At 38.5% G+C, this 19,305-nt stretch overlaps 1 pseudogene; it reads right to left on the reverse strand.

Annotated features, from left to right (window-relative positions):
- Nucleotides 1-4,840: 4,840 nt before the first annotated feature.
- Nucleotides 4,841-5,961, reverse strand: LOC100345371 (tyrosine-protein phosphatase non-receptor type 12 pseudogene; annotated as a pseudogene).
- Between the last annotated feature and the right edge of the window lie 13,344 nt (nt 5,962-19,305).

Consider the following 19,305-nt stretch of genomic DNA (forward strand, 5'->3'; position numbering starts at 1 on the left):
ATCAAGTCACTCTTTCTCATAGTGTCCATTTCACTTCAACAAGTTTCCCTTTGGTGCTCAGTTAGTTGTTGCTGATCAGGGAGAACATATGATATTTGTCCTTTTGGGACTGGCTTAATTCACTCAGCATGATGTTTTCCAAATTCCTCCATCTTGTTGCAAATGACTGGGTTTCATTGTTTTTGACTGCTGTATAGTATTCTATAGAGTACATGTCTCATAATTTCTTTATCCAGTCTACTGTTGATGGCATTTGGGTTGGTTCCAGGTCTTAGCTATTGTGAATTTAGCTGCAATAAACATTAATGTGCAGACAGCTTGTTTGTTTGCCAATTTAATTTCCTTTGGGCAAATTCCAAGGAGTGGGATGGCTGGGTTGAATGGTAGGGTTATATTCAGGTTTCTGAGGAATCTCCAGACTGACTTCCATAGTGGCTTAACCAGTTTGCATTCCCACCAACAGTGGGTTAGTGTCCCTTTTTCCCCATATCCTCTCCAGCATCTATTGTTGGTAGATTTCTGAATGTGAGCCATTCTAACTGGGGTGAGGTGGAACCTCATTGTGGTTTTGATTTGCATTTCCCTGATGGCTAGTGATCTTGAACATTTTTTCATGTGTCTGTTGGCCATTTGGATTTCCTCTTTTGAAAAATGTCTATTGAGGTCCTTGGCCCATCTCTTAAGTGGGTTGTTTGTTTTGATCTTGTGGAGTTTCTTGACAAAAATAAGAAGAAATTAGAAAAATTAAAAAGTGTTGAAGATTTATGAGATACTATTTAAAAAAAACAACATAAGGGTCTTAGGAGTTCCTGAAGGCAGGGAGAAAGAGAATGGGTTAGAAGGCCTTTTTAGTGAAGTAATTACAGAAAATTTCCCTAATTTGGAGAAAGAGAGGGACATCCAAGTACAGGAAGCACACAAGAACTCCTAATAGACATGGCCAGAAAAGATCTTCCACTCTACACATGGAGTCAAACTTTGTACAGTCAAACATAAAAAAAAGATTCTAAAATGCACACAAGAGCAATGCCATATTACTTTCAGAGGATCTCCAATTAGCTCACAGTTGACTTCTTGTTAGAAACCCTACTGGCTAAAAGAGAATGGCAGGATATATTCCAAGTCTTAGGAGAAAAAAATTTTTAACCCAGAATACTGGACCCTGCAAAGCTCTCATTTATGAATGAAGGTGAAATAAAGACCTTCCATAACAAGCAGAAATTTAAAGAATTTGTCACACTCATCCAGCCCTAAAAAAGATACTTAAGGATGTGTTACACAGAGAAACACAGAAACACGATCATCACTATGAAAGACTGTGAAGGCAGAAAATCTCCCAGTAAAAGCACAAAAGAAATCCAAGGTAAACAATAAGAATAGTTGTGGGAAAATGGTAGGGCCAAGTCGTTATTTATCAATAATCACTTTGAATGTAATTGGCCTCAACTCTCCAGTTAAATGATACAGACTGGCTGAATGGATTAAAAAATAAGACCCATCTATTTGCTGTCTACAAGAAACACATCTCACCAACAAGGATACCTGCAGACTGAAAATGAAAGGGTGGAAAAAGATATTCCATGGTAACAGAAACCAAAAGAGGTGCTATAGCCACCCTAATATCAGAAAAAATAGACTTTAACACAAAAATTGTTAAAAGAGACAAGGAAGGGCACTATGTAATGATTAAGGGATCAATTCAACAGGAAGATGTGACTATAATAAACGTATATGCACTTAATTACAGGGCACCTGGCTATTTAAAAGAAATGTTAATAGATCTAAAGGGAGACTTCGACTTAGACTCCCATACAGTAGTATTGGGGGACTTCAATACTCTACTTTCAGCAATAGACAGATCAACCAGACAGAAAATCAACAAGGAAACAATAGAGTTAATCAACATTATAGATCAAATGAAACTAACAGTTATCTACAGAACTTTTCATCCTACAGTTGCAGAATACACATTCTTCTCAGCACTGCATGGAACTTTCTCCAGGATAGACCACATACTAAGCCATAAAGCAAGTATCAGCAAATTCAAAAACATCAAAATCATACCATGCATCTTCTCTGACCATAACAGAATGAAGCTAGAAATCAACAACTCAAGAACCTCTAGAACATGTGCAAACACATAGAGACTGAACAACATGCTCCTGAATGAACAGTGGGTCATTGAAGAAATCATAAGAGAAACCAAAAAACTCTGGAAGCAAATGAAGACAATACAACATATCAAAACTTATGAGATACAGCAAAAGTAGTGTTAAGAAGAAAGTTTATAGTATTCAGTGCCTACATCAAGAAATTGGAAAGTAAATAAATTAAAATTGGAAAAATAAAAATTTATTTCAAGGAACCAAATTATAGTTTCATTGTCTATTGTATTTATATTCCTTATTTCATTAGTTATCACTCTAATTTTTTATTGTTATTCTTTTCTTGCTTTATGTTTAGTTTGCTCTTCTTTTTCTAGTGATTTAAATGGGAAGATTAGACTACTGTTTTAAGGTCTTCTTTTTTAATATAGATATTTTTAAAGATTTATCTTTAAAAGAGAGAGCAAGTTAGAGAGAGAGAGTGAGAGTGAGAGAGAGAGAGAGAGTCTTCCATCTGTGGGTTCAATCCCTAACCTAAATAGTCACTACAGCCAAGGCTGAGCCAGAATGAAGCCATTAGCCAGGAACTCCATCCTGGTTTCCAATTTGGGTCGCAGGGACCCCAAGCAGTTGGACCATCTTTTGTTGCCTTCCCAGGTACATTAATAGGAAACTGGATCAGAAGTGTAGCAGCCTGGACTCAAACTAATGCTCTGTCCTATATGGTGTCAGACAGTGGCATAACGTGCTGCATCACAACACCAGCCCCTTAATACAGATATTTACAGTTACAAAATTGCATCTAATAATTAATTTAGGTAGCTCACATGCATTTCAATATATTGTGTCTTCACTTTACGTCTTCTCAAATATTTTTCCAATTTCCATTTTGATTTCTTCTTTAACTCATAGATTGTTTAGTAGAGTGCTTTTAAATTTTCTAATATGTGTCAGCTGCACAAGTTACTTTTTTTTTTTTGACAGGCAGAGTGGATAGTGAGAGAGAGAGACAGAGAGAAAGGTCTTCCTTTTGCTGTTGGTTCACCCTCCAATGGCCGCCACGGCACCGCGCTGATCTGAAGCCAGGAGCCAGGTGCTTCTCGTGATCTCCCATGGGGTGCAGGGCCCAAGCACTTGGGCCATCCTCCACTGTACTCCCGGGCCACAGCAGAGAGCTGGCCTGGAAGAGGGGCAACCGGGACAGAATCCGGCGCCCTTACCGGGACTAGAACCCGGTATGCCGGTGCTGCTAGGTGGAGGATTAGCCTATTGAACTGAGGTGCCGGCCACAAGTTACTTTTAACTATAAAATTGTTTTTGTATTTTAATGACAGGTCAGATATCCCAAAATGTACATATATTTTAGGTGTATTCTAATCCCAGTTGAGTTAAAATATTAAAGTAACACACATGAACTAAGAGAATTCAATATTTTTCCAAGGCACTTACTGAATCTTCATGACAAAATGAAAATAAGACCAATTAGGATGATAATTTTTAAAAAAAAAATTGAGAGTGAGTGGGAGAGAGAGAATGAGAAAGAGAGAGCACTCCTATCTACTAGTTCACTTCCCTTCCCAGATGCCCACAGTGGATGGGCATGGGCCAGGACACAGGTGGGAGCTGGGAACTCAATACACAGCTTTCACATGGGTGGCAGGAGCACAATAACCTGAGCTGTCGCTGCTCCCTGTCAGGGTATGCATTGACAGTAAAGTGGAATCAGGAGCCTGAGGCAAGAGCCAACCCAACACACTGTGATACAGGATACAGGTATCATAACCAGCCTCAATGGCTAGGCCACATGCCCAGCTTTAAAATCAATGTTTTGTTAACAGATTACACAGGGGCCAGCACTGTGGCATAGTAGGTAAAGCCGCTTTCTGCGGTGCTGGCATCCCATATGGACACTGGTTCAAGTCCCAGATGCTCCACTTCTGATCCAGCTCTCTGCTATTACCTGGGAAAGCAGTAGAAGATGGCCCAAGTCCTTGGGCCCCTGTACCCACGTGGGAGACCTGGAAGAAGCTCCTGGCTCGTGGCTTCAGATAGGCGCAGCTCCAGCCATTGAGGCCATCTGGGGAGTGAACCAGAGGATGGAAGACCTTTCTCTGTCTCTCCCTCTCTCTGTAACTCTGTCTTTCAAATAAATAAATAAATAAAACTTTAAAAAAAAACAGTTTACACAAAGTATTATTATTACAATCTTTGGTCTCTGATAATCTGCAATGCTGGCTGCATGAATCCAGCAATTTTCAAATTCAGAAACTATTTTCTAGAACTCCAAGGCAAAAAATTTACAAATACAGTACACAAAGATTTAGACCATGCAGAAATTACTTACATCATGTTAATAATGTTTTATGACTGTAGCTTTATCAAATTATACACCTACTTGCTCTGTACACATAGAAAATAATGCATACATGATAAAACAGCAAAACAGTAGTCTTTAAATTCAATTTATCATAACATTGTTAAAATATTAACATCTACAAGCAGCATATAACAGGGATAAGGGACATTAAGACAATAATATTTGAAGTAACAAAATAAATCATATATAATGTTTTCCTTAGTGTAGTATATGGTAGGTAGAAAAAAAATCTTAAGGCAACAATATACAGTGCTATTAGTCCCACATTTTAAATATGGGATACTGTAAATACGGCTTTTTTGTGACACCTGAATTTTCCAGTATAATTTAAAGTGTCTTTTAATTGCCTGAATCATGTTTATTCTGAAGGCGGAACTCTTAGGCCTTTGGATTTTCCACAATGATTAACAAAACCAATATTTATGATTTCTGTTGGACTTTTTGGTATTTGATCTTTCTTGACACTGAAAGTAGATGGACATTCTGTACAAGTCTCTGTGTCCATATCTCTTCCTGGATGATCACAGTTTGCATTTCCAGAAGTTATCAAGCCTTCAAACTGTTTTGTTCAAACTGTTCCTGACTTTGAAGTTCACTTCATTTGGATCTTGTAGGTATACTCTGTTCACTTGCTAATACAAAAGATTCAGGAATTATCAGGTTGGAGAGGAGGTGGATCTTCACTAACATCAACACTGTTTTTCAGCACCTAAATGTTTTGTTCCTGCAATATTATGTCTAGCAATAGACATCGATGCCTCTTTCTTGGTAGAAATGTTTTCAGTGCTAATTTCAACAGAAACTGTGGCACTTGCTGTTGAAATACTAGTTTTATTCTTGATCACAATGCCATGGGAGTCCAAGAAACCTGAGTAAAGCAGATTAGTAAAATGAGAGGTGCTCAGAATAAAGGTGAACAGTTAAGGTGATCCACAGGATCATTGGTTTCAACTTTCACAGGTCGTGGTCTTAAATTCAATTTTCCTAGTTTGATAGTGGCTATCTGAGGATTTGCCCTCAGATGCATCAAGTATGAGTATGCCATTTTCAGGTGCATGAAATGACCACATTTTATGTCTCGCATCAAGAGGTAAGTGGTCTGCTTGTGGAGGTGTACTTGAATTCTGTGATTTTTCTGGTGGAGTAACTGGAGCTCTGTTTGACTGTGCTGCACTTCAGTCCTCATGAGAATTCTGAGAAATATCACCAACTTTTAGATTCCCTGAACTTAATTCTTGCAGCTCAAATGATGATACAAGTTGAAGCCAACTTAATTTTAACCACATGTCCCCAATTCTAGAGTGTGTTTCCATAAAAAATTTTTCATCTATCTTGAAGAGGGACCCTCTTAACCTCAAACCTTATATTTTGTTCCAAATTTTTATCTACCTGTTCAATAGCTGAAGATCTGTTAGTCTGTTAATAGTTTCTGTTGAGCTCTGTTGAATATTCTGATGTAACCATGTGCACCACTGACATTTGATGCTATCTGGCATTCTCCTGCCACACAATATTGACTGCTGGGAAAGTTGAAAGGGGGAAGGGCATTTGGTATGGTGATTGACACTGCTTTAGATGACTTCACCTCATACCAGAGTGGTTGGGTTCAAGTCCTGGCTCTGCTCCTAGCTCCAGCTTTCCTGTTAATGTGCAGCCTGGGAGATAGCAGATGATGGCTTAAATACTTGGGCCCCTGCCACCCACATGGGAGATCGAGACTGAGTTCCTGACTCCAGGCTTTGGCCTGGCCCAGCCCCAGCTGTTAAAGACTCAGGAGTAAACCCAATGGATAGAAGAGAAGATTCTCTCTTTCTCTCTCACTCTCTCCCTTTCTCCCTCTCTTCCTCTCTCCCTCCATTTTAAATAAAATAATATAATAATAAAAATAAGTAAAAATTAAAAAAGGAAAATGTAAAGGGGAAGAAGATGTCAAGATGGGTGACATTGGATGATGTTCTGGTGATTGCAGTATTTTCTTCCATAGTATCCCTTTCTTTTTTTTTTAAGATTTTTAAAAATTTATTTATTTGAGAGGTAGAGTTACACAGTGAGAGGGAGAGAGAGAGAAAGATCTTCCTTTACAGAGAGGTAGAGGCAGAGAGAGTAGTCTTCCATCCACTGGTTCAGTCCCAAATGGCTGCAATGGCCAGAGCTGCGCTGATCTGAAGCTAGGAACCAGGAGCTTCCTCTGGGTCTCCCACACAGGTGCAGGGGCCAAAGGACTTGGGCCATCTTCTACTGCTTTCCCAGGCCATAGCAGAGGTGGATTGGAAGAGGAGTGCCCAGGACTAGAACCGGTGCCCATATGGGATGCCGGCACCTCAGAGAATTAACCTACTACACCACAGCGCCAGCCCCCATAGTATCCCTTTCTATAAGGCAACCACAGGATCTAGGTGGTTTTGGAGGAGAAACTTGTTTTTCATGACATATAGAGTAGACATATTTTAAGCATTAATTTAATTCACTTCAAATTCCCATACTCCATGAATTTCATAGCTTTGTAGTTATTTTCTCAAGTAGTTGAGTGATATCTCTACGAACAAGCTCACATTGCTCCTTCATTTGTACTGAAGAAGGCTTTTGTGTCCTCATTTCTTGTATTAAATCAAATATAGTAAACTCTTCTGGTATTTTCCCAGCTTTTAGTAAATCCCACATATTATCTACAGCACAAATGGCACCTGTTCTTCCACATCCAGTTCAATGAATACAAATGGGAGTGTCTTCATATTCTTTGTATATCCCCATTAAGCTTTTCATATCCACAATATAATTAGATGATGAAGGAGTATCATGATCTGGCCAGTTCACATAATGACTAATAGCCTACAAGATTCATTTTGAAATTCAAATACGAATTCTGAATGAAATAGTCTGTTTTTGCTTGTTCATCTTCAGAGAATTTTAAACATTGCAAATGTTATAGGATCCTCCCCATTCAAAGGGCAAGAGCATTTGTATTTTTCCTTCCCTTCTCAAATTCTCAACAGGCCATCACAATGACTGCAACATTGTACTTCCACATCATCCTCCAAAAATCTATTACTGTGTTTGTTAAAGCCACTTGGGTTGTCACATATGCTTTTGGCTGACAGATAAATACCCTTAGTAAAAAATTAAATTGATATAGGTTGAATCTTGAGAAGCAGTCTTTAAAGTCAACTTAATTCCATGTGATCAAATGGTATTGTGTCCTTGTATTTGTTCATTTTAACATTTTCTTCTCCTCCCTGCTGCCAGTGTTTGCAGGATAAATCTTTTCTATGCTATATTTGGTAGACAATCTTCTTAATTGCTGGCCTGCTTTGTGACCATCTTGAGAAAAGGGATTCTATGACCCAGTGCCAACTTTAACACCACCATTCCTTTGTTAGTCAGGTTGCACTCTCCTTCGTCAAAGTCAGGGGTGCTGCTTTTTCTGTCTCATAGTATTTACACTAAGTTTTTCATGGTTACTGCTGAAAAAATATTTTACTTTTGATGTATTTGTATGATTGATTATGAGTGTTTCTCCTGCAGACAGCTTATACTTGGATCTTATTTTTAATCCAATCTATTTCTGCTCTTTGGTTTCATCATTTAGTTCCTTTTTTAATCTTTTCTTAATTTTTAATCTTCGGATACTTTTTTCTGAAATTATTTCAGTTAAATAATTTTATCAACATGTGATGCTTGTACATTTGTATAGGATACAGTGCAATACTTCAACATACACATACTATGTAAACCAAGCAAATCAGGCAACTACCCTTTCGATTTCCTTACCTATTCTTTGTATTTGGATCCTACCAGCTCCTATCTTTCAGTTCTTTACACAAAATATAATATATATAGTAAACTCTAGTTACCTCGCTGTATGCTGGAACATCAAACTTGTTGCTTACATCTAACTATAATTTTATTACCATTGTCCATCCTCCCTTTGTGGCCCCTCATCCTTCCCGACTTCTAGTAATTTCTGTTCTAAGTTCAGATTGTTTATTGCTTTTAAACTTCCACATATGAGGAAAAAAAACAGTATTTGCCTTTCTGTATCTGGCTTATTTCACTTTACTTATATATATATATATATATATTTATATATTTACTTGAGAGGTAGAGTTACAGACAGAAAGAGGGAGAGACAGAGGGAGAGGTCTTTCATCTGCTGGTTCATGCCCCAAATGGCCACAATGGCTGGACCAATCCGAAGCCAGGAGCCAGGAGTTTCTTCCGGGTCTCGCACATGGGTGCAGGGGCCCAAGCACTGGAGCCATCTTCTACTGCTTTCCCAGGTACATTAGTAGTGATCTGGATTGAAAGAGGAGCAGCCAGAACTCGAACTGTCACCCATATGGGGTGCATGCCGCAGATGGATGCTTAACCTACTATGCCACAGTGCCATTCCCTTATTTCACTTAAGATAATGATCTTGAATTCCATTTATTTGGCTATAGAAAATTTTGTATTCTTAGAGAGGCATGATGACTACATGCAATGTGTTATCTAGACTTTATTCTGGAACAGAAAACAGACATTAAAGGAAAAACTGAGGAAGTCCATATTTGGTCTAGAGTTCAGTCATTGGCAAATGTACTAAAGTTGATTTGCTTAATACTCCATTTTATATTGCAATAATATCTTAGCAAATGGGAAACTAGATAATGGACTTATGTACTATCTTTATATTTTGTAAATTTAAAAGTACTCCAGAAAAAAAATGATATTAGAAAATATGAGAAGTCAGGGGGCCAGCATTGTGGTGTAATAGGTGAAGCCGCCTCCTGCAGTGCCGGCATCCCATATGGTGTTGATTCAGGTCCCAGCTGCCTGCTTAATGGCCTAGGAAAAGCAGCAAAGATGATCCAGGGATTTGGGCCCCTGCACCCACATGGGAGACCTGGAAGAAGCTCCTAGCTCCTGGCTTTGGCCTGGCCTATCCCTGGCCATTTGCAGAGTGAACCAGCAAATAAAAGATCTCTCTCTCTCTCTCTCTCTCTCTCTCTCTCTCTCTTTCTCTCTCTCTCCATTTGCCTTTCAAATAAATAAATAATTTCTAAAAAAAAAAAAAAAGAGAGAGAGACTATGAGAAGTCCTAGAGGTCCATGCTCTGTTAGCATGCTGAAGCCAGTTTGTAAATTGTTTCACAAAAGTCAACTGTTAAATTTTTAGGAATTTTCAAATCGGTTGCTAAACAACCATTATTTAAAGGTCAAATATAGGCTGTCGCCATGGCTCACTTGGTTAATCCTCCGCCTGCGGCGCCAGCACACCAGGTTCTAGTCCCGGTTGGGGCGCCGGTTCTGTCCTGGTTGCTCTTCTTCCAGTCCAGCTCTCTGCTGTGGCCCGGGAGTGCAGTGGAGGATGGCCCAAGTGCTTGGGCCCTGCACCCCATGGGAGACCAGGAGGGAGAACCTGGCTTCTGGCTTCGGATTGGCGCAAGGCGCTGGCCGTAGTGGCCATTTGGGGGATGAGCCAACTGAAGAAAGACTTTTCTCTCTCTGTCTCTCTCTCTCTCACTGTCTAAACTCTGCCTGTCAAAAAAAATTTTTAAAAATAAATAAAGGTCAAATATATAAAGTTATAATTAAATGTAGTTTTAAAAATGTAATTAATACTAAAACATGCCAATTCCTCATGTTTTACCACCCTTTATATATTCTTTTGATGTTATTTGTGTCTATTTTGCTGCATGTTGGAAATAACGTATGTGGTATTGTGCATCTATTTTCTATGACTTCTCAGTAGCTTGAAATTGGCTTTGATTGGAGTACTTACATCATGGAAATCAGCAAACACAAGGCTTCCTTTCCATCTTACTACCCTACCTGCCTCACCGAGAGCTAGCTGCTAAACATTTAGCAACGTATTACTGACGCATGTTCCTAACGGTTGCATCAGTAGACAACTGATCATCTAGTTTATCTTTAAAGGCTCCTTTGCAACTATGCGTATTAGGTCTTAGAGACAATATTTAGGAAGTATATTGTGTATAATGATATGTCTGAGATTGGGACAATGAAGTTTGGGCATTTCTACTACTATATTTTCTCTCTCATCTTTCCCAACTAGTTCCCTTTAATGTGTTAGACACCTGGAGTGGCAGTTATAACCCTAATAAGGCTATGATTTCTTTGCCTACTATCTACAGTTTGGATTCAGGAGGTCTGGGAACTTCCTGAAATCATCTGCAAGATTTAGCATATTCTTAATATGTTCATTTGAAAAGATGATTCATGGACATCAAGATTAGTGATTAAAATGCTCACATCCCACACTGGACTACCTGAATAAAATTCCCATCTCTGGCTCCTGACTCAAGCTTCCTTCCAATTCAGACCCTGGAAGGCAGCACTGATTGTTCAAGTATTTGAATTCCTGTCACTCATATGAAACATCTGGATTTTGTTCATGGCTCCCAAGTTTTGGTCCCAGCACATTTTTGGTTGTTTCAGGGATTTAGAAAGTGAATCAGCAGATGAAAGATCTTTCTTATCTCAAATGAATAAATAAAATTTGAAAGAAAAGATGCTCCATAAATTTCATCAGACTTTCAAATGTGACCTAAAGAACATGAAAACACATTGATATTGAGTACCTTTTAAGAAAGAACTCGTGGGTGTTGAATACCTTTTTAGAATGATGATAGCCAACTGCAGGCAACTGATATATCTCATTTATTACTGTGAAAAAAACCGCATTTGACGGTAACTTAGCTGACTTTGCAGGCACCTATCTTTTTAGTATTGTCTTCCTAATTCCCCCTCCTACCTACTTAATTGCTCTCTTTAGTTCAAAACCTTTTCTTAATTTTTTGACATTTCCATTTTGTTGTCATCTTCTATCTTCTCATTTTATTTCCTTCCTGTGTCTATAGTATATACAAAAGAGGCTATTTCAATGTCTGGTTAATATAATTTTGTTTTGAATAATTAATTTAAAGAGTATATCAAAACCAATGTAAAAGGATGTTTCACTATAAGGAATCTTAATTTTAATATGTTTCATAGGGTTTCTGGTAATATTAAAATCTGTTATGCTAACAGAAGTTTTAGTGGAAATATTTGTCTATTTGTTGGTCTCAAGTCTAATGGTGATATTCAGGGAGAGTAACATAGCAAATAATGATCAAGATGCAAAGTTATGGAATTGAGTCAAAATGGCTTTTTAATTTCATCATTTATTAGTTATGTGACTTTGAGGAAGTCACTTAACTCTTATAAACTTAACCTCTCTAAATAGCATTCTCTATCTCAGAGTATTGTTGTAAGTATTATATGAGATAATATATATGAGGTGTGTGCCCCATGCCTGGCACTTGATAAACAATTAATGGTAAGAATGATTATATGCCCCATGTTAGGATCATCATCATGAGTTGTTCACTTTGAGATATTCACATATCTGTTTTCAAGGGAAAAAATAGCAAGCATATATATGTATTTATGTAATATCTACATATAGAATGAATGTAGCAAAATGTTAAAAATTGTTAAATTTTAAAGCTAAAAAAATAACATTATAAAAAGAATGATTACATAATAAATAAAAAGGAATTTGTGCTAAATTTTCTTCCAGTAGATGTATGTTCAGTGGGAGAAATGCAGGATCAGAAAAACATATTTTCTTTATTTGTAAAATATTTCCTGAGCATTTTTTTGCATTACATAATTTTAAGAACTCTGAGAAACATGGAGATTAACAAAGCAGGGTCCTTCCTCTTAGGGAGCATTCAGTTTAACATTACTACAAATTATAATCAAGATACATGGAGAGAAATAACCCCTCTCTCCCTCTGTAGACCTCATTAACAAATCCAGATCTCTATATGTCTTTGTCTTTTAGAATCTCTTTCTTTATTGCTAATATAGTCCCCTTGCTTTCTAACACTTCCCTAGCCTCTTATAATTGTTCTTTTTCCAAAGTCATGTTTTACTTTGTTAGTTCTTGTGTCATAGCTTTTGTGTTAATAGTCCACCAAAAGTTAAATAAACATTGCATCTCATATGTTACAGATTTAAGCTGATATGTGTGCAGTGGTCAAAGGGCTAGGTAGATAAACTGAACTAACGAAGGAATGGACCTTCCAAGAGAGAAATCAGGAAGGCTGATTCACAGAGCAATGGGCAGGAAAAGAAGGTTAGGGCAGGCATCTGACTAAAAAGAAGGTAAACTATCAGTCTCCCATGGATAAAGTGTCCAAGGTTAGGAAAAATACCTGGAACACAGCAGGACTGAGCATGGATGCGAGTAGTTCTGTTCAATACTTGAAAGACATGGAAACACCTGGCAGGTAGTACATCATCTATCGCATCCATCATAAAACATAACTTTTATCATGCATTTAAATGTTTAATAATATGAATTAAATACTGTTAAATAATGAAAATTAGCCTAAAATTCAACAACCACAAAAAAACCTTATTTGTAATAAGAACATGATAACCAGACCTAATTATTGAGTTGCCTTTTTTTTTTTGTTTTGCACTCAAAACTGGCCTTTTTAAGACAACAGATTAAATTTCAGAAGCACATTTTCATTAGAAAAAGATGTGTTAGATAAAAAAAAGAACTAAAAGTTTAAGGGAATTAAATTCCCTCACATACCAAAGAAGACATCAACAATGAAAAATGAAACTGTTCAGAATTTTAAAACTACAGAAAAAATCACAGCAACATTCCTACATTCTACCTATAATCCCATCCTAACAATTCTCTTTTTTAAAAAAAAATTTATTTTTATTTATTTGAGAGATAGAGTTACAGACAGAGAGAGGGAGAGACAGAGTTAGAAAAGTCTTCCTTCCATTGGTTCACTCCCTAGATGGTCTCAACGGCTGGAGCTGTGCCGATCCGAAGCCAGGAGCCAGGAGCTTCTTCCGGGTCTCCCACGTGGGTGCAGGGGCCAAAAGGCTTGGGCATCTTCTGCTGCTTCCCCAGGCCATTAGCAGAGAGCTGGAATGGAAGAGGAGCAGCCAGGACTAGAACCGGTGCCCATATGGGATGCTGGCGCCGCAGGCGGAGGATTAACCTACTGCGCCACAGCGCCGGCCCCAACCGTTCTCTTTTTATAATGTCTCTCAGATCTGGCGTTTTCCTTCCATTTCTATAGCCACTCTAGTAACTATCTCATTAATAAGCTTCCAGCTCATCTCACTGTCTGCAATTCATCTTACATTCAGTTAGTCTATCTCAAATGCTATTTTCATGCTACTCATTGCTAAATACTAAGAACTTACTATGGTCAGGCACTATTCTAAGTGATTTACATGCATCATCTCAGTTTATCTCCACAACACTATCATGGAATTATTGCTATTATACTTATTTTAGATAAGATGAAACTAAGGTGTAGAGAGTTTATGCAATTTTCTCAAGGTCATACACAACTCAGGCAAAGCCAGGTTTCAAACACAGGCTCTCTGACTCCAACTCCTATACATTTAGCCATTCTACCAACCAATAGGGCTCAAGAACTTATGGTATTTTCATTCATTTTGTTGAATTTTATTTTTAGTGTCATGGAAATACAAACAAAAAAAGTTGGAGGCCGGCACTGTGGTGTAGCCGGTAAAGCCTCCACCTGCAGTGCCGGTTCGAATCCCAGTTGCTCCACTTCCAATCCAGCTCTCTGCTATGGCCCGGGAAAGCAGTAGAAGCTGGGCCCCTGCACCCACATGGAAGACCTGTAGGAAGCTCCTGTCTCCTGGCTTCAGATCAGCACAGCTCTGGCCATTGTGGCCATCTGGGGAGTGAACCAGCGGATGGAAGATCTCTCTCTCTCTCTCTCTCTCTCTCTCTTTCTCTTTAATTCTGCCTTTCAAATAAATAAGAAAAAATAAATCTTTAAAAAAAGAGTTGGAAGGAAGTTTTACAATTTATCTAGTCCACAGATGGCAAACTAATAGATTACAGGCAGAATATAGTTGACAAATGCTTTTTTTTTTTTTAACTTTCGGATTGTTTTCATTTAAATTCCTTATCAACAATTAAAGGTAGGAAAATTTCACATACAAATAGCAATCGTTGGAGTGTAGAAAAGTATCTGACTTTGTGCCCATTAGCCACAAAGGAGCAGTCAGGTCCCCAGCTTTCTTTAACTCAGTTAACTACTTGCCCATTATAAGAATTGGCATTTATGATCTATAGGTTGGCTGAATTCCAGGTGGGGAATTTAAACTTATGGAGGGAAGCCAACTTCCAAGAGCATACAGAGAGCTGGTAGCAAAACCAGGTCTTTAAGACTGCCAATGTTATGTTTTCCGTGTTTTTGAATGCTATTTATTTTACAACCAATACTCTTTCAAAATGTCTTTCAGTCTGCTCACTACTTCCGTCAAAGTTGCTCTTGATATTTACTATCTCTATATAATCTTCCAGACTGATCCATTACGACTCTGATCACAAGTATACTAAGCATCCTGTTAGTACTTATTAATTTGCACTTGCTGATATACTGCTTCATACAACATTCAGTCATTTCCTCTGTGTATGTTTTGTTTCTTCACTGAAACAAAAAAAAGGCAAAAAAAAGGCAAAATTGTAAAGTTTGTGGAACTTGTGTTCAATGATTCCAACTTCTTTCTCTGCCGTTTCGGACTACCCAGTGCTTACTCTTGTGTTCTCTTTCTACTCCCACCAGAGTTTCCTTTAATGGATACACCTATTACCAGTAATTGGTGGCCTGTGAGCTCAATTTGGCTAGCAGACATATTATGTTGGCATGATAAACGCTTTTTTAACTTTGTGAATTTTAATGTCTTCAGATGAGACACCCAGTTTCTAGTTCAACAGAACCTCTTACGCTAGGTTGATAGTCCTGGCCTGTTTTAAACAATTGTATTGTCTGCCTAGCCACTATAAAACATTTGAGTTCACAGTCCCTGGGTCCTGTCCTCTTTTGGGTCTTCTGCATTGTACCCAAAACCCATTTCCACTTTTTCCCAGATTTGGCAACTGAATACCAATGTTGTTCTTTCCTGTAGTCTGGGTTATCTTGGTATTCTTCTCAAAATCTCAAGTTTTAGTTTGTTATCTGGTGACTCATTTACTGAGGATAAACATCTACTTAACTGTGTTCTGAGTGACATCTGTTCCTTAATTCAACGGGCTTGTCCTCTGACCTAGTTTGAGTATGCTGTTTTTCCCAATGAGACCATCTCATGCTACTTCTGTAAATGATCTTATGTTGCCATGTCAGTCAGATGTGGTTGGTGCCTGTCTGCCAGATAGGGCTTCCCTCCAACACCTAAGGTTAAATCTGATGCCAAGTACCTACTTCTGCTTAGTGTACAGATCTAATTCGAAATCCTGTTCTTACTCTGTTGATCTGAATGCATTTGCAATTAATTATTAGGCCACAATCAGGGAGGTCTGCTCATATAATACTGAATGTGAATTTAACTTACTGAACTCTCCTCTTTTCTAGGGACTTTTATCTTAGGTCATTTTTTTTCTATCAGCCAGTATGGGACGGAGATGTTGGAGGAAATGAATATGTCAAAGACATGCATTTCCCATAAATCTCTGTCCAGGATATTGATGCTGGGTAGCCATGTAGCATCTTAGTAAATATTGTTCCTTTTTTTGAAATCTCATAAAGTGCTAAGCATAAATGGTGGCTCAGTAAATGTTTTGTTTTCTTTCTAGAAAAGTGTCCAGCATGCAATATAAATCACATAATTGGACATACAAAAAATAAGAAAGATGATATTCAAAACTAGATTCGTAATGAAAAATATTTGGGCTAATTGTATCATTACAGCAGAGGAACTAGAATTTACAAAATCTCTTGTCACTTTAGCCATGAAATCTTGGTTGAAAACAGGAAATGTCTGGCCTGTTCAAAGTAAAACACCAAGAGTGTGGTGTTTGGCATAACGATTAAGATGTCGCTTAAGATGCACATATTCCATATCAAAATACAGAATATTTGTTTTGGAGTCCTGAGTCTTCTCCCAGTTCTAGCTTCTTGCTAATGCATACCCTGGGGAGGAGCAGCAGGTGATGGACCAAGTAGTTGGGTCTCTACCACCAATGTAGATGGGGATTGAGCATGCAGTCATCCCTGGCTGTTACTGGCAATTGGGGAGTGAACCAATGGATAAGAGATTCTCTCTCTCCCCCTCTCCCTCTCCCCCTCCCCCTCCCCCTCCTCCTTCCTCTCTCTCTCTCACTTCCTTTTAAACAATAAATAGGTAAATAAATTTCTTTTTTAACATAATTAAAACACCTTGAGAAAAGATTAGCCTGGGTCTCTTCCAATTCTGACTGTATCATCCTCTCTTTAGTTTTAACAACAAGTGTGTATAGTGTTTTTGTTTAATGAAAGTAATACTGGATTAATTTTAATTCCTTTCAATATTAAATAGAATAAATAGTATTACTTCTATTTTCACATAATAAAACCACAACAGCTATGCAAATTGTCCAAAAACCCCAAGAGCATAGCACTAAGGTTAAATTTTACAGTTGTAATCAAAACAGGCTGGTACTGGCACAAAAACAGAGCAATGGAACAGAACAGAAACTCTAGAAATCAACCCACACATCTACAACTAACTTATCTTTGACAAAAACAGCTAAGCTCAATCCCCGGAGCAAGGACAGTCTGATCAACAAATGGTGCTGGGAAAACCGGATCATCACATGCAGAGGTATGAAGCAAGACCTTACTGTACACCTTACACAAAAATCCACTCAAAATGGATTAATGACCTAAATCTACAAACTGATACCATCAAATTATAGAGAACACTAGGGAAACTGCAAGACACTGGCATGGGGAAAGAGTTCTTGGAAAAGACCCCAGAGGTACAGGCATTCAAAGCCAAAATTGACAAATTAGATTACATCAAATTGAGAAGCTTCTGAATTGCAAAAGAAACATTCAACAAAGGGACAGGTGGGGCTAGCGCTGTGGAGTAGCAGCTGAATCTGCCACCTGCAGTGCTGGCATCCGATTTGGGTGCTGGTTCGAGACCCAGCTGCTCCACTTCTGATCCAGCTCTCTGCCATGGCCTGGGAAAGCAGTGGAAGATGGCTCAAGTACTTAGATCCTTGCACCCCTGTGGTGGGAGACCCAGAAGAAGCTACTGGTTCCTGGCTTTGGATCGGCCCAGCTCCAGCCATTGTGGCCAACTGAGGAATGAACCAGTGTATCGAAGACCTCTCTCTCTCTCTCTCTCTCTCTCTCTCTCTGTCTCTGCCTCAGCCTCTCTGTAACTCTGTCTTTTAAATAAATAAATAAATCTTTTTTAAAAGTGATGAGGCAACTGACAGAATGGGAGAGATTATTTGCAAACTATGCAACTGATAAAGGATTATAATCAGAAATCAAGAAGCTCAATAACAAAATAAACAACCCTGTTAACAAATGGGCAAAGGACTTAAACAGACATGTTTCAAAAGAGGAAATGCATGGCTGGCACCGCGGCTCACTAGGCTAATCCTCCGCCTGTGGCGCCGGCACCCCGGGTTCTAGTCCCCGTTGGGGCACCGGATTCGGTCCCGGTTGTTCCTCTTCCAGGCCAGCTCTCTGCTATGGCCCGGGAGTGCAGTGGAGGATGGCCCTAGTGCTTGGGCCCTGCACCTGCATGGGAGACCAGGAAGAAGCACCTTGCTCCTGGCTTTGGATCGGTGCAGAACGCCGGCCGTAGCGGCCACTTGAGGGGTGAACCAACAGAAGGACGACCTTTCTCTCTGTCTCTCTCTCTCTCTGTCTAGCTCTGCCTGTCAAAAAAAAAAAGGAAATCCAAATGAGCAACAGACACATGAAAAAATGTTCAAGATCACTAGCCATCAGGGAAATGCAAATCAAAACCACAATGAAGTTTCACCTCACCCCCATTAGAATGGCTTTCATACAGAAATCAAAAAACAACAAATGTTGGTGAGGATGTGGGTGAAATGGTACCCTAATCTACTGTTGGTGGGAATGTAAACCGGTACAGCCACTATGGAAGACAGTATTATAGATACCTCAGAAATCTGAATATAGACTTAGCATATGACTCAGCCATCCCATTGCTGGGAATTTACCGAAGGGAAATGAAATCAGCATATGAAAGTGTGATCTGTATCCTCATGTTTATTGCTGCTCAACTCACAATAGCTAAGATATGGAATGAACCCAAATGCCTGTTAACTGAAGAGTGAATAAAAAAATGATGGGATATTTACACCATGAAATTCTACATAGCAGTAAAAAAAATGAAATCCTGTCATTTGCAACAAAATGGATGAAACTGGAAAACATCATACTTAGTTAAATAAGCCAGTCCCGAAAGGACAAAGACCATATGTTCTCCCTGATTTGTGGTAACTAATAGAGCACCTGAAAGGTAATCTACAGAAGTGAAATTGACACTTTGAGATGCTATGACTTTGAAGAGCCCTTGTTTAGACTGTTGAGGAATAGTTTTTTTTTTTTTCATATTACTTGTTGAACTCTTTACTTAGTATAGAGTTAATTGTATGTGTATAAAGTTAATTGAAAATAGATCTTAGTAAAAAATAAGAATGGAAATAGAAGACAGAGAAGGAAAATGGGTATGAGTGTGGATGGGAGGGTTGGTATGGTGGGAAGAATCACTATGTTCGTAAAGTTGTGTTTATGAAATGCATGAAGTTTGTATACCTTAAATAAAAGGTTTCTGAAAAAAAAATAAAAACATTAAAATAATGATTAGACCCTAGACCTCAGCTTGATGACCTAGAAAAGATAGCCTTAATGTATTTATTAAATTTTTTTTATTTTTTTATTTTTTGACAGACAGAGTGGACAGTGAGAGAGAGAGACAGAGAGAAAGGTCTTCCTTTTTTCCATTGGTTCACCCCCCA

This window comes from Oryctolagus cuniculus, chromosome X (assembly GCF_051225735.1).
Source record: "Oryctolagus cuniculus isolate XC-2025 breed Fujian yellow rabbit chromosome X, ASM5122573v1, whole genome shotgun sequence".
Lineage (NCBI taxonomy): Eukaryota > Metazoa > Chordata > Mammalia > Lagomorpha > Leporidae > Oryctolagus > Oryctolagus cuniculus.